This window comes from Schistocerca serialis, chromosome 5 (genome assembly GCF_023864345.2).
Source record: "Schistocerca serialis cubense isolate TAMUIC-IGC-003099 chromosome 5, iqSchSeri2.2, whole genome shotgun sequence".
Lineage (NCBI taxonomy): Eukaryota > Metazoa > Arthropoda > Insecta > Orthoptera > Acrididae > Schistocerca > Schistocerca serialis.
This window is the reverse complement of record NC_064642.1, coordinates 270671057-270697073: the sequence shown is the minus strand read 5'-3', so window position 1 is coordinate 270697073 and position 26017 is coordinate 270671057.

Below are 26017 nucleotides of genomic sequence, written 5' to 3'. Positions count from 1 at the left end.
ACCATCCTGCACAAATTTACGTGGTGATCCCAGTAAAACTTGATTATTGATCGAATCTGTAATAGTGTAGGATCTACTGTTAAAGTGAAATTCACAAGTTTTGCAACAAAAATCTGAATTCTAAAATCTGAACGCTTTAGTTGATCTTAACGATAGACATTTCATATAGAAGGCATCATTAAAACGACAAATGTTGTAAACATCAACTCCGTAACTTCATTTGTTTAAAAGATACAGTAAATTTAAATTATCAATATTTTCTGTTCAGCATCAGATCAATATTTCCTCTACACAAAACACAATGAACGATGACAGCATGACACCTTTCTGAATCATTAGGTAATAGAATATTTGTTGTAAAGTTTAGTGCATAATAGTTACTTTTGTTCTTTATTTATTTACCAGAAAGCACATTGGTGCAAGGATACTGGCAGCGACATTCTAAGTTATGAAGAAAATTGTATTGGTTTTATGTAAAAGAATTTAACGATGGATATTATTGTTAGTTCATTTAGAACGTGAAAGTGGTCAATCTTTGATTATTTAAATACGTTAAAATGTAAAATAATGTAGAATAAGCTGTAGCCATTCAGATGGACGGCTTCAGGGAAGGGAACTGCACTAGTCAGTTGAGCGACGATGCTCGGCACGCCGGAAACGTGGCCGGGGACGGCCAGAGGACAGTTCTGGTTGAGACACCAAAGGGGACAGTTCGGTTGGAGACACCAAAGGGTACGGTTAGGATTGAGACGCGAAAACGGACAGTCGGTCTATAGGCAGCTAGGAAGTGAAACGACTTAAAATTTTCGCGTTGTGTGGTATCGCCTGATATAGTCTCTGAGTGGTGAGCAGCCGCGCGCCTAGTGTGAACTTTAATTTTTCGAGTAGATAAATTGTATTTCGGGATGAGATTTTGAATGATCGCACTGTGTCAAATGGATATGCGCTCGAGTGTTACAGTAACTCTAAATACGACCACTTTCGCTACTAGTTTGCTTTCTGAATAAACATTATTCTAACCAAACTGCAACTGTTTGGCCTACATCATCTATTGGCTGTTAATTTAGTTCCCGACATTATTATTACTGTTATTATATGTTAACTTTGTATTTCGCAAACTTTCAGTCATCCAGACAATAACCAAAGGGTCACAAGTGTCTAGTTTAGGGCGTGTAATGCGACACCTGTAGTTCAACCCCTAGACGAGTTTGAGCCAAGACATTTCGACGAAGAGGAAAGGCATGTGAGCCCCAACATCTCTGCGATGTTAGCTCGCACCACTCATTGGTGATTAGGTCCCACAGAGTTAAAAGATTGCTAGAATGTTGAGGGCTGTCGGTTACTTACTATTCGAAGCAGTCTAGACCTATTCTACGGAATTAAGACCCGGTGATTTACAGTAGACCAGTAGACTCGCGATAGGGATCCTAAGCGATCTTCGAACCAGGAGCGTATGTGTGCAGCCCAGCTGAAAGTTATGAATCGAATTCAATGGATATTATGTGCACTTGTGTTGACTGTAAGCTGCTCGTTGCTTTAGTCTTAGACCCGGCAGTGTTAAAAGATGTATCTGACTGACTTTAAACAGTCAAGTACATTTGCTTTACACTGATTATTATTCAAGTGCGACCGATAAATAATGAACATTCTAGTGCATCTAACTAACATTTTAAATTACGTCTGAGTAAGACCGAATAAAATATCACGAATATCACGCTAAGGTTGGAATATTTAAGCGCAGTGGAACACCATTTCAGCCACCAAAATGTTAGCTACAAATACTGATTGAAATACGTAGGAAACAAATAACGACTCACAATGGAATTACTTCACAGAAGCAACACATTCAAGATGTTCTATGCTCTGTGCGTAACCACATTTACGACATACTAACAGTAGTGTGGGATAAGACGACAACGTGCCTTTTATCTGTAATCTTGCTCGTAGATTGCTTTACGCCGGAAGAAAAAACTGAAAGAAAAGCCAGGAAGAAGTGATTGAAGAGTGGACCAACGTGATTCTGATCGCGTGGTATCTAAGATTTCGTACCTTTAAATCTGATTAATCCCTATACAAATTTTTACTTGAAGAGCTCAACAAACCATTTGATTCCCCTGCCACACTAGTGACTTAATTTTGAAATAGAATGTCCGTTTTCACGAAATGGATTGAGCTGCGGAGAAAAGGCCTTGTGATGGATACGTGCAAGATGCACTGATTTTAATACAGTGTTAAGTAGATAAAAGAAAGGAAAAATAAGTGTGCATTGTTCATACGCTCCAGATTTAGACCCAAATTACGTTTAGATAAACGCACACGTATTGATCACACGTCACATGTGGAGCACGCCAAGACAAAAGCATCCAAATTACGTTTAGATTAACGCACACGTATTGATCACACATGTGGAGCACGCCAAGACAAAAGCATTCATGAACAAATGAATTCTCGTGCTTTAAACAAAACTAACGAAACCTACTTTAAGTAAAGGGCAACATACGTCTTCAGTCGTTATACGACTATTAGTAGGAACAATATGACTGACGTTGCATTAAGTAATAATTCAGTAGCGGGAGTCCGCCCCCGGTAGCTGAGTGGTCAGTGCGACAGAATGTCATTCCTAACGGCCCGGGTTCGATTCCCGGCTGGGTCGGGGATTTTCTCCGCTCAGGAACTGTGTGTTGTGTTTTCCCAATCATTTCATCGCAATCGACGAGCAAGTCGCCGAAGTGGCGTCAAATCGAAAGACTTGCACTCGGCGAACGATCTACCCCAGGGGAGGCCATAGTCACACGACATTTACATTTCAGTTGCAATAGACTCCAAAAGTTGAATTGATTCCTAAGCACATGAACGAGCGTGACTCGAAGAACTAGAAATTCCTACGCTTCATCAGAAATCATTTATTTTTCGAAACATTCCATTGAACACGACGCAATAAATACAGCGTAGTAAAACACGGTGCTTAGTGGTCACTAATAGCCAGATGATAGACAAGATGACAGATTTAGACTAATTACTCTATAAAGTGTTACGAACAATACCACAGATCTAAACGCTACAAATGCGAACTCATTTACGAAGTACACAGCCGTAATGCGCTATTTGAATTCATACACGAGAGCAAAAGAAGCAGCTCCAGTCATCGACACTGCTCTTTAGTTCACAAAACATTATATATACAGCAATAATCAACAACAGTACAAACTAAAGCATTTTGAATAAACACGATATTGTGAGAACTAATAAGCCAGCTTACGACCACATGAGCTCAGACGAAGCAACATAAAACAAGAGACTTTAGTTATTTCCTTGAATCAGTTAACAAAATGCGACTCAGTAGTTAATTTTAGAGATCTGTTTGAGACAAAAGTTGAGAAAAGTTAGTTCTCGTCTCCCGCGCAAACTTAGGAGGCGTAACATTACTCGGTTACTGCGGAAGAGCGTGACTAAACTGCTGACTCCAAGATAAAAGAAAATGCAGATTCTTCTGCAGTCATTATTTTCCTCATCTCTCCCGTCCCTTATCTTACTGATACACAGTTATCATGACACCCTTGACCTACATGGGCCGCTAAAGCGCACAAGAAATGGAAAAGTCTGTTAGATAAGTGCAAAACCCTCTCTTAGCTGCTAAAACACAAACGGAGATGCAAGACAGTATGCAGTTATGGAAACGTACACAAATATTATTACTAATCAAAAAGATCTTCGATTATGTGCTATCATTAAATCAGCCTTTCATTGTACAAATCTTTTGTCACCCTCCACGGCACTTCAGTAAATGTGTTTGATGTGTCGTGTTCAAAACAATAACAGGGGCATCCCACTCAACGTAAAAATGCAGTGATTGGAGAGCAACGTCATGGACATCCCTTCAATAAGTAGCAGCTTTTGCCCTCCAACCAAATCCAATCCAGCTCTTATTGAGCCAATCTTTCACTACGAAACCCTACCACCGTGAAAACTTCGTTATATTGGAAGATGGGGGTGTCCACAGCATACTCATCATGAAGATACAGAATATGGGCCACATTTATTTAACGACGGCGTTGGAAGAAACGCTCCCGTTCATGTTCAGTGCAGACTGAATGAGTGGTCCCAAGTAAAGGAAGGTAAAACATCACAGAACCACCTCCTGTCTCAATTACACCTTCCCTAAACTACGAGGAAGTGCCTGTGTTGTTCAAGCCGTTGAAACCTTGCAGCTTTGTGTGTCGCTATGACGATCTGCAGACTCGACACTCCAAATGTCTGTTGCATACAAATCCAGTCAGACCGTTATCTCAAACATTGATTGAGATGGACCTGTACTTACTGACAGAAGAGATTATAGTCGGATCTGAAACAGATATCCATTGGCAATTCGTGTCACTCGTCCCCTCTCCATATCCCTTAGGATCACTTTATGACAACGCTGTTGGTCGCGTAATTTTAGAAACGTAACTTCGAACAAGGTTTCGCACAGACAAATATTAACTGTTTTCGACCAAACAGACAGTTCTCATCTTGTGGAACAGGAGAAGTTCTAGGACAATAAATGTTTAACTACTATTTTAAAAGGACTGATTTACTGTACTAAATATCAGAGACCAGTAATTTCAAAATTACATCTTTCTCAAACCTCTTGTACTTTAAGCAATGTGTTCGTTTATGTTCATTACCACACTATGACAGTTTAAACTTAAATTTAAGTAAACTTTACAATGCAATAAAATATGCAAAATTTTAAGTAAATTTTAAAATAAATAAAAAAACACCAAAACTCAAAACTTTCAACTTTTTAAGTTTCACAAATTAAACAATATCCATTACGCAAAGCTTGAGAACAAATTTAATGAAACAAGATGTCTAAATCTTTCAACATTCATGGGTTTCATAAACTGTAAAAATCATTTTGGTAAGACCTTACAAGGAATTTGTAATATTGGTAAATTTTCGCCTCACAAACATTTACGCTCAAAAGTAAACGCCTGATGGCCTGAAGTTATCAAACAACTGTAATGTAACAGAAATGAAACGTCGCATAGCAGCGACAGAATCTATTATTCTTTATGTTTGCCGCTCGCGCGTGGTGGCTGAAAATCCCTATGTACACTTATCGATTAGTGATACAAAAAGAATTCTGTTGTTTCAAGACAAATGAGGCCTTGAGCGCTTCATCTTTTACTGTTTCTATTCCATGAAAGACGTTCCGCAGTCCGGGTATTATAATTTGTGGAAAATATTCTGTAATTGTGCCAATTGTCTTCTTAATCAGACAACATATCTGTTTATGTAATTAATTACGAGCAGGCACCATTAAGAGGACTTAATATCAAGTATTGCCTATTATGTGCTAAGCTTTTGTTAATATGCACCAGTTATTGTAACTGTAATAAAAAAAGGTATGTAGCATTAAAAAACGTGTTATATATGAAGTGTGCTTATTTAGACAAATTATCCTTAAGTATCTACATCTCCTAATTAGTTGAATGTTAATCATTTTATCTCCAGAATTTACAATCACGCTGATGGACCGAACGCAGCATTAAGACAGGAGGAACATTATCGTTTTCCTATCATTTCTGAATCAATCCTTTTTTAATTGTTTAGTGTTGTTTTTCTTTTAAAGTCCGTAAATCTTTTGGTTCCTTAGTGTCGATCCTGGTATGACTGCATCGCAACCATGAAAACGTGCGGAAATGATAATGTTGCTTCGAACCAATCTCAAATAAATTAGTCTGCTGCTCTATGTCCAAAGAATGTCAGGTATTTATAAAATATTTATCAAGTGAAATAATCATTACAGTAACTTGTTACGATAAGACAGTAAATGAATCTCTGATTCTGTTGCCGAGTTACATACAAAATATCACTGTACCTAGATTTTTTATAACACTAGAAATTAAAAAACAAAATATTCAAAATTTGTCAACAAATTTGAGACATTTGAAAAAATAAGCAACGAAATAGCAAGTAAACCTATCCTTTAAAAATAAGTGAAAATTAGGCTGTTTGTTTCTAAAAGGAACCCCACTTGCATGGCAGTATTTACTATAGAGTGGTCGGTTCAGCTTGCACTTCTCAGATGCCAGCGTTATGGCGTCCAGTTTGTCCTTACATTAATTTTAGCACATGTGATAAGCACTTACGGTAATCAGGTGACGTGAATAATTTTTATCCTTGAAACGACTAATGTTTGGCTCGATTACAGATTCCAAACAAAGGATTTAATTTACCGAAAATGTTTATTACTCGCCAAGAGAAGGAACCAGACTGCTCCGTTAACAAAATCAATAAGTAAATTTAAATATCCGTAAACAATACCTAAATCACTTGGCGTACAGTATTCTTTAAATTTAAGGGAGATATTTCCGTAGCATTACTACACGAACACTGAAACTAAATCCATGTCTGGTAACCAGGATGGCGAACTTCACACGGTTTTACTGTAACATGTATATTCAGGGCAGGATAATGCTTACCACTAATAAAACCGTTATGTTTCTGTCATTCATGGTGCTGTAATTCCATTCCAATATAAATTAGCCATACATCGAAGCCCATTCAAAGCTGACTGCCTTCCAAAAACCACTGACAATAACTTGTTCCACAAACTATATCTGGAGAGGTGCCTTCAGTAGGAAACGAACAGCAACTGCATTTGCCGAAAGCGCGACCCTCACTTGAAACTAAGCCAAGCTAACACACGCCGAGTGCAGACAACGAAACACTGTGTACTTCATTCAGCCTGCCAAAATCCAACACCGACACATACGATCACCAGTCTCCATACAGAGTACGAAACACAGCAGCGGCGTACGGTTCGTCTCACTGTTGTTGCGCTTCTTCTCTCAGCAATTAAACACTCACTTTCCGGTTTCGCCCTCTCCTAACCACCACAATGTCGGCCTTTTAAAACCAGCCACGCCAGAATGTCTTCAGTAATTAGAGTTTAAATTTTGCGCTTACAGCGAATCAACATAACTACTGAAGCAAGGTCAACGGCGCCAATGGTCAGCAGTTTTAAGTAGTTGCAATAGGTACGCCGTTCCTTGTAGGCTTTGCCCTGACACATCGGCAAATAGAGCATCTTGATTCACGGTGTTGTCGTGGGTTGGTCTTAACACGATAGCTTCATTCAGCCACACTGTCACATTCCCTCGTCGACCGATCTGACTCCGTTCATCTCCTAGAAGCGGCTAGCAAGTACACACCACTTAACTGCCAAGACTTCCGCCGACGGTGGAGGATGACTTCACCGCCTGGTTCCAGTTGACACGGTGTAGAATGGTTAGAAGCGACCAGCACGCCATTTTAAGAAGCCAATGGTTTGTCGGTTGAGCTGACTCTCAAGAGCAGATGAATGTAAAACTTTACCTAGCAGCTTCTGATGACAGCGACGACGCACTGTGGCATAGACTAGACGAGATACCGAAATCGTTAGGGGGGCATCTCTATCTGTGATTGTTGTTTCTCAAACCATTCTGACACAGTTAAGGACGTTGTGATACATTGAACCCAGTGTAGCCTTTGAACTAATAGGTATGAACACATAAGGTGAAACCTTGCAGGAGAGTTGTAGGGCAAAATAAGCTAGAATGTGGTACAATAATGGGGAGATATGTGCTACATTAATCAGTGACTCGACAGAAGCTGGTTCGAGGATATCCAAAAGACTTCATGTTAAAGATCTGGAGGAACCCCGGCCAGTGTTACAGGATAGTATGCAGAAGACCAAGCATGACCGCACACGCGCGTTAATGAGTCCAAGGCCGCCTTTTAGAGCAGCAGTGTCAGAGTTTTGTAATAGACCTTGGAAGAGGCCACTGATGACACGAGGTATCCATAGAATGACGGAAGCAGGCGTCCAAGGAGTTGTGGTATCGGAAATATCAGGGGAAAGTGCACTAATTAAGGTTCATACACGTGTTGACATAGGAAACATATTGTAGTTTGTTCAAGCTACAGTGGACATGATGTCAAACATGGTGCCTTAAGGTCTGTAAACGCCAGCATTAAGCTGGTGTTGCAGTGCAGTATGTGGAGCCCACAAAGATAATCCCTAAGTAAGGAAGGGTGATACTGACAAGAGAGCAGGTCTGTCACTACAACATGGAGTTCACGCCAAATATGCATCACGATCGACTTGCAGACGTTAAGTGTGCTATCCAAAAAATGTCAGTACTGCTGGATCCAGTGAGGAATAGGCAGGAAACAAGAGATCATCTATGCAGGCTGTCCCATGATCGTGAAAGGTGAAACCCTGCAGGTGAATTGTACAAGTGGTGATGAGGCGTTTCATCTGACTGAAGAACAGAACAACAAAGTTTCTGCTACAACGGCTCACGAGCGTCACGTCGGATAACGTTGTGAAAGCTGTACAATATTTCAACGAGAGACAATCTCTTCATTTTCATGTGCTTAATGACTTGTTGCTGCAGTGGCTTACCAATATATGCCCTTGCTTTCTAGGAAAGTGCTTGCACCAAGGGGTGGAGCTACGTAACCTACTAGCCATTAAAATTGCTACACCACGAAGATGACGTGCTACAGACGCGAAATTTAACTGACAGGAAGGAGATGCTGTGATATGCAAATGATTAGCTTTTCAGAGCATTCACACAAGGTTGGCACCGGTGGCGACACCTACAAAGTGCTGACATGAGGAAAGTTTCCAACCCATTTCTCATACACAAACAGGAGTTGACCGGCGTTGCCTGCTGAAACGTTATTGTGTTGCCTCGTGTAAGGAGGAGAAATGCGTACCAACACGTTTCCCACTTTGATAAAGGTCGGATTGTAGCCTATCGCGATTGCGGTTTATCATATTGCGACATTGCTGCTCACGTTGGTCGAGATCCTATGACTGTTAGCAGAACATGGAATCGGTGGGTTCAGGGGGGTAATACGGAACGTCATGCTGGATCCCAACGGCCTCGTATCACTAGCAGTCGAGATGACAGGCATCTTACCCGCATGGCTATAACGGATCGTACAGCCACGTCTCCATCCATGAGTCAACAGATGGGGCCCTCTGCAAGGCAACAACCATCTGTACGAACAGTTCGACGACGTTTGCAGGAGCATGGACTATCAGCTCGGAGACCATGGCTGCGGTTTCCCTTGACGCTGCATCACAGACATGAGCGCCTGCGATGGTGTACTCAACGACGAAGCTGGTTGCACGAATGGCAAAAAGTAATTTTTTCGGATGAATCCAGGTTCTGTTTACAGCATCATGATGGTCGCATCCGTGTTTGGCAACATTGCGGTGAACGCACATTGGAAGCGTGTATTCGTCATCGCCATACTGGCCTACCACCCGGCGTGATGGTATGGGGGTGCCATTTGTTACATATCTCGGTCACCTCTTGTTCGCATTGACGGCTCTTTAAACACTAGACGTTACATTTCAGATGTGTTACGACCCATGGGTCTACCCATCATTCGATCCCTGTGAAACCCTACATTTCAGCAGGATAATGCACGACCGCATGTTGCAGGTCCTGTACGGGCCTTTCTGGATACAGAAAATGTTCGACTGCTGCCCTGGCCAGCACATTCTCCAGATCTCTCACCAATTGAAAACGTCTGGTCAATGGTGGGCGAGCAGCTGGCTCGTCACAATACGCCAGTCACTACTCTTGATGAACTGTGGTATCGTGTTGAAGCTTCATGGGCAGCTGTACCTGTACACGGCATCCAACCTCTGTTAGACTCAATGCCCAGGCCTATCAAGGCCGTTATTACGGCCAGATGTGGTTGTTCTAGGTACTGATTTCTCAGGATCTATGCACCCAAATTGCGAGAAAATATAATCACATGTCTGTTCTAGTATAATATATTTGTCCAATGAAAACCCGTTTATCATCTGCATTTCTTTTTGGTGTAGCTATTTTAATGGTCACTGTGGACGTCGACATCCAGAGATCCCTGCCAAAGACGATGTTCGCATGTGCGACGCGGGGAAAGCGCGGCCGCAAGTCGTCGCCTAGTACGCACGTCGGCAGTGTGATGGCGCCCAGTTTAAGTGTCCGGACTCCGATTCCCAGTGCGTGCTGAGTCTTTGGATTCGTTCGACTGCGGCCGATGATACCTTAGTGCTGGTAGAGTTGATTCACGTGCCTTTCTAAGTTGAAATCCCATGTCTCTGTTAATCAGAACGTTAGTTGCGTGTATTTCAATCGGTTCTTTAATGACAGAGTCTCACTACATGGAGATGGAGGCGTCTGAAAGGATCTTTGTCTCTCCGTCGCAAGACTAAATAAAAATCAAGACACGTTCATAGGACTTTTCGACCTGGAAAAGAGTTAGACAATGTCAAATGGTGCAACATGTTCAAAATTCTTAGAATAATAGGGATAAGTTATGAGGAAAGACGGGTACTATACAGTATATACAGTAATGCAAAACGTACAAGAACCAAGGGGGAACAGTAAGAGTGAAAGACCGTGAACTAAGTGCTTCGATTAAAAAGGGTGTAAGACAAGGATGCAGACTCTCGCACCTACTGTACAATCTACACAGTGAAAAAGGAATGAGGGATATAAAAAAAGCTTCAGGAGTGGAATTAAAATTGTATGTGAAAGAATATTGATGACAAGATTCGCCTATTGCTTTGCTATCCTCACAAAATTGAAGAAGAATTACAGGATTTGCTGAATGAAATGAACGGTCTAATGAGTGCGGAATATGGAATGAGAGTTAATCGAGGAAAGACGAAAGTAATTAGAAGTAGCAGAAATGAGAACGGCGATAAACTTAAAATCAGAACTGGTGATGGCGAAGAGGAGGAAGTTAAGGAACTCTGATACCTAAATAGTAAAATAACCCATGACGGACGGAGGAAGGAGGACATAGAAACCAGATTAGCATTGGCAAAAAGGACCTTCCTGGTCAAGAGAAGTCCTACTATGAAACACAGTTCTTAATTTGAGGAAGAAATATCTGATAAGGTGCATTCGGAGCACAGCATTGTACGGCAGTGAAATATGGACTGTGGGAAAACCGGAACAAAAGATAAACGAAGCATTTGGGACGCGGTGCTACAGACGAATGTTGAAAATTAGGTGAACTGATACTGTAAAGAATTTGGAGGTTCTCCGTAAAATAGACGAATGTATGAAAAACACTGATAATAAGAGGAAACACGATGGTAGGACATCTGTTAAGACGTAACGGAATAGCTTCCATGGTTGTGGAGTGAACTGTGGAGGGTAAAAATAGTAGAGGAAGACAGGGTTTGGAATACATCCAGAACATTATTGAGGACTTAGGTTGCAACTGAGATGAAGAGGTTGGCACAAGAGAGGATTCGTGCCGGGCCGCAAACGACAGGACAGGGAAGAACCCCTTGTTATTTAAGTTAATGAACAGTGTTTTGGCCACTGCGATACATGAATGTAATTAAGTTGGTTGTAGTGTCACTATTTAACTGTAATGAAAGCACAATTACAGTGCAGCATTTTTATTTATTCTATGACAGGGTCCTAAATATGGGCCTGAGTTAGAGATGGCGGTTATCGCTGAAACATCGCTTTTTTCTCAGCTCTAGTTTAACACTAGCCTTAAAACCGCTCAAAATAGCCCGTAACTGAAATAACCGAACTTGGGTTTTTGTACTCCTATTTAGTCCCGCAACAAAAGTAGAAATCAAGGAACACTGAATAAGTTTCAAGACAAATGGAATCAAAACATAAACGAACAAAAATAAGTATTCCGTTAACGGTTCGCTGCTTTTCTCGAAAAGTGATTGAACACTACAAGAAAATCACCTTTATTCTCCTGTTGATTCTATTTTTAGAAACTCTGCTTAAAAATCATGTTTTATTCGAGAATCGTATCACTATTTTGGCATTACGAACAGTTAATGCTAAAGGGTGAAAACTGAGACTGAACTCTATTTCTCGTGTTAACTTGTCCATTTTCAAATGCGACGAGCAGATGACGGCATGTTATACGACACAAGCAACATATCAGCTGCTTTATATTTGCATTGTAAACTATGCATGAATAGTTAAGTTTTAAGTTTTCTACTGACATGATGTCACAAATTTATTGTGGCTCCTCCCGTTCTTAATCTTTTAAAGCAAATGGGGCATTTTACTTCATTGATATTTTGTAAAGTACTAGTATTTCCAGGCTAAGGATGCTACCATTCTGTAATACAACTAACGTCCGACGACAACAGCGAGAAACTAACTGCAGACCAGACGGGGCAAGCCCCACACACTGCAAGTTCACACGTACAATCCAATGCGCCACGCCACATGAAAACAGGTGCTATATAGTCTCAGCAATGCTATACCTAATCTTATGTGTTTGTAGCTTGTTTCTGTCGGCTTTGTAATCAAAATAGCATTGATCGCTTCTTCCACTTTCTATAAAACGTATATTTTAATAAAAACTGTGCGTTGTTTAAAAAAACCTCTTTTTTTAAAAAAAGCAAACATTTTAGTATTGCTGCTATGGCTAACTGATATTTCGATATTTTCCCCGGTTACTCGTTCTAAATAAAAAAAACAGCTTCCTAAAATCGAGACCAAGAAAATACACATATTGTGTATAATACCAGTATCGGTTTAAACCAGTCGGGTTTTCACATCCGTAGGGTTAGTCTTACACGTATCTCGTTACCTGTATGTAACATACATGAGTATTTTTGTAAATTAATTATTTTTGCTTCCAGAGACGACTGTTTTGAAGATTTTTGCCATTTGTGCCTCAGGGGGTAGTAACAATTGCATAATTGGTGAGCCATGTTGCGGCTCGCGTTGGTGCCGTTGGTAGGTTGGCATCGGGGTGTTTACTGGCGCCACTACGTTTGCTAGCGTTGTCTGTCCACTAGTGGCAGCAGCAGCGGTTATCGATGTTTAGTACAGTGGTGTTTTCCGGGTCGAAGTGTGCCGGGGAGTTAGGTTGGGACGGAGCAGCAGTGAGATCCGTCAGTGCCAGGACATGCCGGAACCACTGGCGGACCTCAGAGGAGCTGTAGTCGTTAGGGCCACAACCTCTTTGTCCACCGGACCCAGCACGTTTCAGTTGAGTAAACTTTAACCTAGTAGTGAAACCTCCACTATTTTGAGATCACGCTGTTCTTTCGCGCGTTGTTGCTTGCAGGGTCGCTGAGATGAAGGGCAATGAGTGGAGTGTTTGGAGTTGGCGAAATTAATTAGCCATCCTCCACTTGGTATTATTGATCATTGAATTCCTTATATTAGTATTGGTGAAGTTCAACCAGCTGTATTTTTCTGCCTAGTGGCCGCTAACGCCCCAGTTACCTGCCTTGGAGGTTAGCGTATTCTCACGGCAGTGTACATTTCCTCGTCTTGCCGCTGATGTCCGTTAAGGCGTGTAGTTCGACAGCTCCCTTGATTGTGGTTCGGATAGTTTGTTTCTCTTGGACTACTTTGGTTGTAGTGGTTCCTTCTGCTTCTGGATGTTCTAAACACCGGATTCTGAAGACGCAGTACTATCCGCCGGTTCTGCCTTGCCTTGGTTAGTCCATCGTTGTACTGGATATCAGACGTTAGGTAGATTTTGCAAGAGGGTTGGTCTGCGTTTAGACTGTCACTAGTTTGAGTTGCCATCCGGTTAAGTGATTACAACTCTTGACTACCTGTCTCATCGTTTATGAAGTTGAGCGACATTTCCAGGTCGATCCTTGGAGCACTGTCTGATGCCCACTTCTCTCTTGATTCGGTCAGGTTGTAATGATTGTTTTCTTTTATTAAAAAAATATTTTAGTTTTCAATTATTACTGTTTGGGCCTTCAGCCGACAAAGAGTTTGAATTTCTTGTTAATAAGGCCTACAGCCGTGAGTGTAACTTGTCTTAAGAAATTTTAACACTGAAATGTTGATGACTGTTCTTTAAATATCTCTCGAAGAAGTTTAATCGCTTCTTAAAAATCTTCTATCCTGGCCTTCAGCCGTCCGACTGTTTTTTTGAGTTATTACTACTGGGGCCTTCGGCTAACAAATAATTTAATTTCTTGTCAATAAGGCCTTCAGCCTTGAATGCAATTGGTCTTAAGAATTTTTAATCAGATATTGCCTCTTAATAGTGAAATTTTGATGATTTTTTAAAAATATTTTAGTATCTCTTGGAGAAATTTAGCTGGTTCTCAAGAACTTCCAATCCAGGGCTTCAGCTGTCAAATTGTTTTTTGAGGTATTACTCTTGAGGCCTTCAGCCGACAAATAATTTGGATTTCTGGTCAATAAGGCCTTCAGCTGTGAGTACAACTTGCTTAATAATTTTTTTAAATTAGACAATGTATCTTAACAGTCAAATCTGATAATTGTTCCTTATTATCAACTTTATTTGGAATTGTTTCCAAATAAAGTGTACGTGATTTAAAAACAAAATGAGCAACCAATGGTAACTTATTACAGTCCCGTCCACACCTAATCCTGCATTTCCCTAAGTACCTGATCTCAACTGGTTTCTTGTCTGCTGCGAATCAGTTTTATATTCTTCTCACGTTCGATTATCACGTTTGTCTGGTTTTCTCTTCAGGTACAGTTGTGGTGGTTTATTTGGTGCGTTAAATAACGTAGGTACTGCATTCCACACAAGTTCCCTTCGTTCCGCTCCCAGTGTTTTGTCTAAACGTGTAGAGCACGTAACTTTACATTGTTAAAGAGATGTACGACGTCTTTCTGAGAAGGTCAGGTCTTCGATTGTTTACTGCCCATTTTTTATTCTTAAGGGAAAAGACATTCATCAAAAATATCTGTACCTTGCAAGGGCGTGCTTCATAAACAGCCCTGTACTGTACCGTTTTATGCCTCCCATGGTCGTTAGGAAACTACGGAAAGTGAATGAGGTGTTATTTTTAAGTAATTGTCACTTTTTACAGCACTCCATACGCTGAATATTGCAAAATGATGTCACTCATCGTTATAAACAATACCATTCGCACTCATCTGAAGTCGCAATCAGAAGTGTAACTTGCTGGTCACTTGGTGCGATGCTGTTGCAGTGGGTAACAAAAACGAGATGTTGTGAGACTGTGTTGGAACCTTTGGTACAAACACGACTTCGAATTGGCTTACAGCACATAACAATACGTTGCCAGTTACCTTTAGAACACACTAGAAGAGCGATGACGACGACAGTGTATTGCAGAAATATCTACGTGTACTCTCTTCAGACATATTTCTTTATATATACATTGATATATACGAGGCCTCATACGACCTAAGTAAGTATAATATACACGTTTGTAGGAGGTGAAGTTAAACGTTGTGGTCACTGCAATTTCAGTATAGTTATGAATATGAAGACATGTGCCAATAAACGGGCTAACCCTGAAATCTGATAACTTAGAGATAAACGTAGTCATCTGTTGCCGGGTACAGGAATTCTCAAAATTCACACTGGTCTTACCCCTAAATAACCTAATGTGATATTTAGGAGTGACATCGATGTTAGTTTTGATAGTTCTGTTAGTTTTGATAGTTCCCGTACCTAGGAACAGATGGCAACACTTATCTCTAAGTTTTTACTTTTGAGATTAACCCGTTTTTCCGTGCATGTCTTCATATCTTTTCACACACCTATGAAATAAGAGAGTAATCACTTCTTGCAATAACTTTACTATTTGTCTCACGCGAGTAGCACAGTGACATTTTATTCCTGTAAAAGTAAGTTCTTTCTCCCCACTACGTAGGTACTGTTAGTAACGTTACCTTGTTCATAGATTTTGTCTATTAATTTTGAGATTTTGATATTTCAGCTAGGATTTACTGGTATGAATTTTCGGTGGAGATGCAAAACTATTTGTCAATATTCATACGTGAGCTAATATGAGAGTGTGAGTATTAATACTGGTCATGTTTCTATGTTGACTTCAAGCAAAAATTACAGAGTTCATTTTAAATGCATGTTGTCCCCCCCCCCCCTCCCCCCCCTCCCCCCCCCCCCCCTGTAGTATTAATTATTGTCACTGTAAAATGTATGAAACAAAAATATTTGAAAAATAGTTTTGTGAAAGAGACTTCACACATTGTGTTTGATGACAAAGTCATTTGATGACATAATAGAGATATATTCTGTCAACGCTCCATATACAGAGGTCCTGTGTTCCATTATCGGCTAATTATATGTTTCGATTACACTTTTTTGATGTTTGTGAACACGTCAGTTAATTACTCTGTGTTACAGAGACCGCGATCCTGCAAACTGTATTAGCGGAACTAGTTTTTCCAATCAAGATTTCATCATCAGCGTTGCCTTTCAGTTGAATTTTAATTAATCTCGAGAGACTCTTCTTGTTTTGTTCTCCACCGAATCACATTTCTCTGAATTTAACTGTATGTGGGCATTGCGTGGGGATGAAATAACGTAAATTATCATATTCCGATACTACAACAATGGCCGTATGAATAATTCACTTACTTGTAGAAATCCATTTAAGTTGCCATAGATAATACTGAACTAATATATATAGCCCGCGATAGTAAATGAAACCATTCATAGATTCACGCCGAGTATTGCTTCACCAAATACTCGTACCTTTAAGAACCAATTGAAATTATTTTCGATACAATGGTAACGACTGGGATATAGACCTGTCCTCCAGCGACACTGACACTACGTCGAAAACAAACTGTAAATGCAAGAAAAGGCATTAAGATAATATAAGTAATGATGTCTCTTGAAATTTTTCAAGAAACTTTCAATACCATCTTCTCATACAACTCCTACTCTCTAAATGATGAACCACATTACGTAAATCGAGTTTCAAAGACATATTTGCAACTAGTAGTCTTGCTGCCTGGGACGTAGTTTGCTTGCTATCTAGAGCAACTATGGTCCTGTCATCTGCCCGTGCGCGACAGCGCACGATAAATGCATGTTTCAAAAAGCCGAGAGAAAATACGATTTTTCAGGAATCATATCTCGAGTTCTATTGATTGCACAGATAAGGGATCAAATGTTTGGGATAACCCTCGGTCAAGCGGCTATTTGTAAACCTACCGGAAGAAGGGGCATACTGTAGCTACCCTACAGTATGTGGTCAGAATTTAAACATTACACTCTTCCTCCAGCCCAGGGAAAGTGAGCAAATCAGTTCTTTCATTCGCGCCTCCTGACAAAAAAACCCAAAAAATCATAATTTTTATTGTTTACCGAAATTATCAATTGTGGGGATGGTCACTACTGTAATTTGCAATGCAAAAATTTTTGATTATGAAGACGGAATAAGAACTGACACAGCCTGCTTCCGACTTTCTTTTATACAGGAAAGTATTCGCCTTTCTTCCGCTGGTGTGGCAACGATCCAAGCTCCCAATCTCGAATGATATTTTAATGTAGACCGGTACAATTTTGTCTTCATTCCTTTTGTACTGAATTTATGTCTGATAGCCACTGTACCCCATGAAACTACGATTTTATTATATTGGTGTTCTCAGAGAGCTGTTTAACTTTCTTGAGGAATAAACATAATTTGGATTTTGTTTTAAATTTTTGTGTGTGACCATAAACAGTTAAGAAAATTTTAATTGCTCTGAATGTTATTGCTTTTCTCATTATTTAGCAAAGAGCTGCCACAGATTTTTTTAATAAATTTGAGTTACATGATATTTTATAAGATATTTAAACTTCAGACTTAATTATGGTTCGAAATTTCTATATATACGATGCCCATGTTAACTTAATTTACGTTGCTAGTACAGTATTTAAATACCTGAAGTTCAGGTAGCTCGTTTTAATACAGCTTTCTGCTAATACTAAAGTAAATAACGAACAATAAACATCAAAATATAACAAATGGGAAGTCATATCGCCCTTATGCCCCAGATCCGATGGACTTATTTTTAAGGGAAGTACGAGAAAAGAGAAAAATTGGAGTAGGTGAAGTGTTCAAAATTGAAGATTTTGTCTTTGGCAAATTTGGGACGGAATTGGGAAACTGAGATTTTGGCGTAAAGAAAGGGATATTCTACTGTACACCGGATCTGATGTAATTTGCAAGATTGAAACATCAGTTAAAGTGTCCAAAAAGAGATATTTATATTTTGTAAAGAAACTCAAAGGTATATGGCGCAAATGGAAAACTGTGATCAACTACGTCTAATATTTACTAATTAGTATCTGATTTAATGATAATTGACACATACGATATGCATCTAGAACTGATGAAATTAATAATAATAAAAATTTTATTTCGCCATACGTTAGTATTAATTGATCACACAACTGCGTTCTACAGCTCTAAAACATTCTTTATGATTAAATTAAAACTTGAAGAACAACAGCAGGCAGCAAACAGAAAATGCAGAAATTAAAATTCAGAGTTCAATATCATATTAAATGTAGTGTTACAGGGACATAATGGTTCACTATACAGCGTGAACCCGAACTCCACCTACCGAATTTCGATGGTTAAATATTTGTATAAGGTGCCCCTGGATTTCAGCCAGCTGCTACAGAAAATGTGGAGGTCAGAGGCTTGTCGGCTCTGGCTTGTCCGCTCTGTAAAGAATAGGCGGTGGTCTGTGGAGGATCTGATGACAGAGTACAGTGTTGGTGTTTCGGAAAACACCGTTTGGCGCATATTGTTGAACACTGGGCTCTGTGGCAGGCGGCCCCTACATTTTCCAATGTTGGGCCAACGACGACTGCAGTGGAAACTGGATCATCGAGATTGGACTGTAGATCAACGAAAACGTGCCACCTGGTCGGATGGATCTCGTTTCTTGTTATACTAGGTCAATGGTCGTATCCAGACACACCGTCATCCAGGCGAAGGGCGGCTTGAAACACGCACCAGGGTTTCAGTGACAGTAATTAAATCCACCATCACAGCTGTGGTCCATGTGAACGTTATTGTGGACCAGCTGCATTCCTTGTAGCTTCATGTTTTCCCCGTCGGTGATGCCGTCTTACATGACGTTAAAGTCAGTATCAAAAGACCAGAGTAGCGCTGCAGTAGTTTGAGCAGCACGACAGTGAACTCACATCGATGTCTTAGGCCAAAAAATTCTCAACCGGATAGAACACATATGGAAGACATCGCAGACAGTAACCACTATTCTATAATTTACCAGAATTGTTTGGCCTGTACGTAGACGTCTGCCGCTACATATCTCCGGAAACCCGCTAAGAATATATTGCAAACATGCCACGCTGCATCGGTAGCGTACTGTGCTGCAATGGACTCGTAATTAAGAAAGTGGCCTTGATTTTAGATTCATCACTGTATTACGTAACCACCACTACAATTTTTTGGTAGCAATTGTCGCCTACATCTGGAAATCACCATGAAAAAGAATTCTACGAAAGATCCCCAGTTATTGTGGATACGTTTAAGCATGTTCTCTTGTTACATCGTCGGTACTAGTGACCGAGGGATGTTCCAATAAGTACTGAAATTAGGAAGAATTTTAAGTGTTTAGCTTTTATTCATCTATTTCATTAAAGACATATCGTTAGCTAAGACATATAAGAGTAGGGACATCGGCCACGAGCTGTTCAAACGAATCAAACCGGTATCATTCAAGCGATTTCAGTGAACTCAAAAAATATCTAAGTCAAAGAAGCAGAATGTAAAGTCGGTATTTCAACCACATTGCAGTGTAATAAACTCCGATGCGTATCTGTGGATATCAATATAGCTATGAATTCAAGTCAAAATTTAGATAGTTGGGACATACCAAATACCACAGATTAAAAGCAAGAACAAGCAGCGGTATGTATGCTTAGACTATCTTCTCTCTTCGCTAGCTAAACTTTGAAATTTTTTATTTTGCTGTCTCCGTCTTATACCACATCTATTTCTGCCGTTGCTGGCTTACTTGCTTTTTAGTTAGCTTTGTCTTCAATTAATGACCAGCAAGAATAAAATTTAGGTCCTTCCACATAAACTCTTCGCAATGTAATACTCGAAAACTGTTGGAAATTATAATTATTATAACTCTTTCGAAAGGCCTCGCCATTACTGTAAGAAATACAAAACAAGGAAATGCTCACAGAAGACATATACTCCGAATAGGAGAGCTTTGTGAAAGCCGTGGGTCTATAAAACCTTTCGAAGTGAAAGTACAATTGTTTTTCGAGCTTGCCATTCTGACATGTTTCGACCAACTCCCAGCAGTTGATTTCTGTAACAATGTAACACAGAGGATATGGTTTCTAATATTGTTGTTCAAATGGTTCAAATGGCTCTGAACACTATGGGACTTAACAGCTGAGGTCATCAGTCCCCTAGAACTTAGAACTACTTAAACCTACTTAACCTAAAGACATCACACACATCCATGCCCGAGGCAGGATTCCAACCTGCGTCCATAGCGGTCGCGCGGTTCTAGACTGTAGCGCATAGAACCGCTCGGCTACACCGGCCGGCAATATTGTTGTTTCAGAGCGAAACTATTACTTCTTGATTCAGTTATGCTGATTAATGTTTGTCGTTTACGTCTCAGATTTTAAATGTGGTGCACTTAATTAGACTCTGTGAGGTAATATCGAGTCATCTGCAAATTAACGCTGAAACAGTCGTTTATTTACTTGAACAACAAATTCCTTTGTTGAAATTTTGGGCAAGAACACTTATGCTTCATTGTCATAATATCCTTTTTAATTGTGATGCCTTTTATGAACACTGTTTATACACGACTTTAGTTTCTTCACTGTTTCCTGACTCCTTTACTATACTCCCTGAAAGAAACAAAGCCACACTAAACAAGTGGCAGCCCGAATCACGTATTCGTTAGGCCCACGGTTCTGAGCCGTATTTTAAAATAATGTGCTTCTAGAATGGTGGACACTTACCTCTTTTGACGCTATTACGCAAAAACGCAACATATTTGGAATTTCAATCATCACGTGCACAAGTGGGCAAGTGATTAATAAAATATTTGCATTTGAAGGCAACTGCGTATAAATCAACTTGAAGAAAAAGGTCGGTCCAACTGTTTCTATGCTCCGATCAGATTTACCTATCGCCGAAAATATTTACCAAGACACGGCGTCCTCTTTCAGAGACTAGTTGGAAGAAATAAAAAAACAGATTTGCAGACGTTAGGAATATTTGAGAGTGTTTGTTTCTCCTAGAGAATCCTTGTCATGTTGAACATGATGAACTCAAAATTATTCTGCTAGTGTGGGTTTCATAAAACTCACGTCATAAAGGAAATAATCTATATTGAACAGGACACACTGCTTAAAGTGCAGTTTATAGGTCAACATAAAATGCGGGAGGACATTTGAATTTAGGAAATGTATGCCTGGCGATTAAAAAAATTTTAAGAGACTGTGCGTACAATTTGTTTTAACACCATGTTCTTCAGCTTACCTTTGTGAAGCTTCGTTTTCAAAAACGAACAACTTGAACGCTAAATATCATAATCGGTTGTTAGTTATTTAAAATACACAATATCGATTTTATGCAGTCCAAGTTACGCAGCTTTAGAAGAGGTAGCGAAAACATACAGCATCACAGGTCACATTAAGATTTTTATTTTTTTACTTAAGTTAGCCCTGCAATTAGAATGAATAACACACTAGATTGAAAAGCAAATTTGTAGCATTTTTAAGTAGCCTTTCACCTGTAATGGGTAACAGAAGTGAAGCAGCTCAACAACTTTTCGTTTATTTGAAAGTTTGAGATTAATAGCATTATAATAAAGTTTATGTGATCTTCTGAACAATTTAAAACAAATTTTTAATGATACAACGTGCTTATCTTGCATAAAAGTACATTGAAATCAACTGCAGGCACAATATACACTGTTCCCAGTCTCGTTTTCTTATAGGAACTCTAAAAGGCCAAATTTGTAATCAGACCCTACCTGATGTGCACCTTTAATATGCACCTGTCAGGCAACATAAACGTTATAAGAGCACGCACAACAGGTGACCTTCATGTTCATAGGTATAAGGAGGACTGGACTAGATTGGACTGAGGTCATCTTTTCTTTCGTTTAGATTATTGAAAAGCGATCAGCAGCTCTTTTTTATTTTGTTCACTCCCAAACATAATAACAGTCACTTTCTGAAATTAAGTCAGTGCCAAATCTTGTCGGCCATCCCTCTGAAAATATCCCTCAAATTCCTATCGTTCTCAAACCACGGCGCGATAATTAAAAATCCTTATCCCCTATATCGAAGGATTTTAATATCATAATCATGATGCACATTATCAGAAATTGCACTACAATTTTATTCAACGGAGGAGTCAAGTAGACCCAATTTTTGGTAAAGGTTAATATTTATTATCATAGTATGAAGGCTTTCACGACCGGATGACTTATCTTCTGGTAAACCTTCCGGGATGTAAGGTCGTGGTCCATGAAACTCTTCAGCTCCTAACGTTTCGTCCAGAGCTGCGCTGGACATCTTCAGAAGGGTGTTTCTCCTCCGGTGAGTCTTGCCGACTGACGGGTCGGACGTCTGAGATCGACTTATATATCGTAGAAAGTGGGCGTGACCAGAGTTGCACGTGATATGCAGAGATAGATAAAATTTTTGTTTCGGAAAACTTCACTTGATGATTTCCTGACTGAAAAACATGTTCTGTTACAGCCGATTTATCTGTTTTTCCTAATCAGCAAAGACTTCCGTGTTCTTTTAACCGTGTATTTACGCTTCTTTTTGTTGTTCCAGTATAAACTTTACCACATGTACACGGAATTTTATATACGCCACTGGCTGATAGAGGAGCGCGTTTATCTTTTACAGACCGGAGAACATGACAAATATAAACAGGTCTAATATCATGTTTACTTAAAATCTTTCCAATCTGATCCGTTGCTTTCTTTATAAAAGGGAGAGAGAGACTGTATTCTTCCATCGTCTTTCGGGCTTGTCCTTAGGCTTTTTGTTGTTTGGGTGCAGAATTCTGCTTACTTCTTTCTTTGAGTAGCCATTTTTCTCAAAAGCGGGCTTCAGATGTTTTAATTCGTCGTCTAGATACTTCGGCGTGCAAATCCGTCTGGCTCTGTCAACGAGACTTTTAATCACACCTCTCTTTTGTTGTGGATGGTGGTTAGAGTTTTTATGTAAGTATCTGTCTGTGTGCGTTATTTTTCTAAAAATCTGTTGTTTCAATCTTCCATCTGTCTGTCTCATAACTAAAACATCCAAAAACGTTATTTTGTAATCATTTTCTCTCTCCATGGTAAACTGGATTCTTGGATTTATTCCTTACCGGTTTCGAACGTTCATTTCCATTTGTAACGTTCAATAGCTTTTGACGTAGCTATACTTACCATTAGAAACTCTTGTCCGTACCTGGCTCCTCTGTGAGTCATAAATATACTGGAGAACGTATAGAGGGAGAGAGGACGTGATAGGTGGAGTTTTCCTCATTCGTCTTTCAGTGCTGACAAATCATCGGACTTTGTGTCTCACACCTACCAGCTGCTAAAGAATAAATTTCAAGCGTAAGTAACACGGATTCGTCAAATGCATATCGCAGAGACTATCATCTTCAAGCATGGAACATATTTGTAGCAACGAATATGCCAGTAAATTAAGGTTGTTGTAATATAACGCACTTGAAGAAAAATGAGATTCAAAATATTTAGGAAATATATTTGATCGTGTCTCATATTGCATACTACATTGAAACACAAGTTTAATTACTGTTATTCTCGGTACCTTCTCAGAATTTTTCTGAATTAGGGAGGTCTGATGCGGTGTCCACCCGGCCCTAGTGAGACCAAATAAGGAGCAGCTTCAATAAGGAAGAAGCGGCGTCATCAGGAGTCATCTACTGGCAATAATGGCTGGCAGGCCTGGCGACGTGCTAGTCACATCTCCGACGACCACAGAGGGCTCCTCGTATTGCCTTGTAAGAAAAAATTGGTCAGTCGGAAGATGTGTAAGTCGTAACCCGCAGGTAGTGTTTACGTATTTCAATTAATCATCACATCGACAATACAGCAACACATCATCAGGAAATTACAGTATCACAACTTTAGGTTGCTACAAGTGGTAGCAGTGAAACAGATAACAGTCGACACAAAGTGTACCGAATGCCGCAGACTTTTAACGATCAGTACTATGGGGCCGGCAGCCAAATTCTAGAGCCCCTATTATAGCTAGGCTGTTGGGGGCTGATAACATACTACTTTATGTAGGTAACTAATTAGTAATAAGATCAGTACAATGCGGGTCAAGGTGCCGTCCCACAATGTCAGTACTGGCTCTTGAGCAAACAAGTTTAACGATTACTGCTTTAGACGATAAGAGAGGACTGACTGATTGCTGATGCTACTGCTCTTGACTTGGTGCATCATGTTTCATTCAACCAGTGTATTACGATTTGTGGCCACTGAAGTTGCTTGTAACAGGTAGAGAAATGTAAATAATGTTTCGTTTCGTATATCACGTCACACGTCACGAAAATATTAAGCAATAAAACTTAAGTATGAGGGCGACCACTGCATAATTCATTTTAGGAGTTCTACAAAAATATTTTTTTTTTCGAGTTTCAAATTACGACTGTCTCATAGCTGCCCTGCTTATGAAATTCTGATAATTCGAAATCTTTAATCACACAATTTAACGCGACAGTTACACATTCGCAGATTGTCATTCATATCTAAAAGATACGTATGTGTTCTAATTTCCGTTCCCAATGGTGGATAGCGTAAGAACTTCAAATCATCCATTAAGGAGCCAGTTATTTCATAATAGAAGTGAGAAAGTACGTGAAATTCGAGTGTTAAGTGATAAACGAGTAGTTACATTATCTCGTAATTACATCTAACGATAATATTTTTACTCGGGAGGGCGGAATTGTTTTCAGATCTGCTAATTAGGTTGGTAGCTTTACTATTTTAACACACGGATGAGTGGCTTTACAGAGAAATATTAAGAAAGTGGTTGATGAAATGTTCTCAGCAAGCGATTCGCAGTTTGTTGAGTCACTCCAGCTTTTCTGATAGGAAAGCCGATACGTTTCCCATTACTGGTTGATCCTTGTGGAAATCGGACCCCAAATGTGTTTACCCATGCGGTGGATGCTCCTGGCTCATCCATCCTAAGGCTGTGGCCAGCTGCGGAGGGGGCGACCTCTGGCACGGCGGGTTTGTGGCTTGTATCATCGATGACGTACTTTCGACCACCGTTTACAAACTTACTTCAGTGGTGCACAAAGACTCCGAAGATGTATTCTCACAGAGATAAAACCGTGATTCATTGATTCCTCAGATCAAATAAATAATTATTAATTTGCAAAAATAGTCGGCTTGTGTTGTTTGTCAAAGACATTAATATAAAGCTTTTACAATTATGACGCTGCACATTGGTGTCCTATACAATTATAAGGAATATCACTACTACTGTATATGCTACAGCTTCTTCCAATTTTAATACTGAGCAGCTACACACACCTAAAATCCATTTAAAGACGTGGAATGTATCAACAGAGGTTTCATTGTACGGGTAATTGCTATCAGTCCCGGATGCTATACTTTTGAAAACAGTCTACAGAATTGTCAAGGAAAAGAGGGTTTATTTGTTTTCATCTGTACTGATCCAACTTTTCTTGCTTTAACTGAGAATGGCACTTGATTCAAAAATTTGGAAGAAGCATGAACAAAACCAGTATCTAGCTGAGTGAAGAATGGAGACCCGACACGAAAACTGTATATATACTTGTGGTTATGATACGCGAAACTGTCTTTTATTATTTGCCGTTAATGAACGGTCCAGGTAAATGTACTGTCACGTCACAGTAAGAATTCCAAGGTAACTAAAGGATCTCCCACAAGATGTTCTGATAACAAACTAATTCAACAATATTATTGCTCGTCCGTGAACAGTGCAACTTATTGAACTTCGTTACATTGCACTTGAAGATCTACCATACGACAATGATATAGCACTTCCGACAAGTAAAACTGACGTTAACTTTCATACTTCAGTGATATCACGTACTGGCTGGAATTAGTGGACTCTCGTCTACACATGGGATCAATTCATGGCACAGTATGAGTGGCATAAATTTAAAAATCGTCCAGACACCGTTCAAAAACTCGTTTTTGCCTTTATTTTTGGCCACTATTCAGCA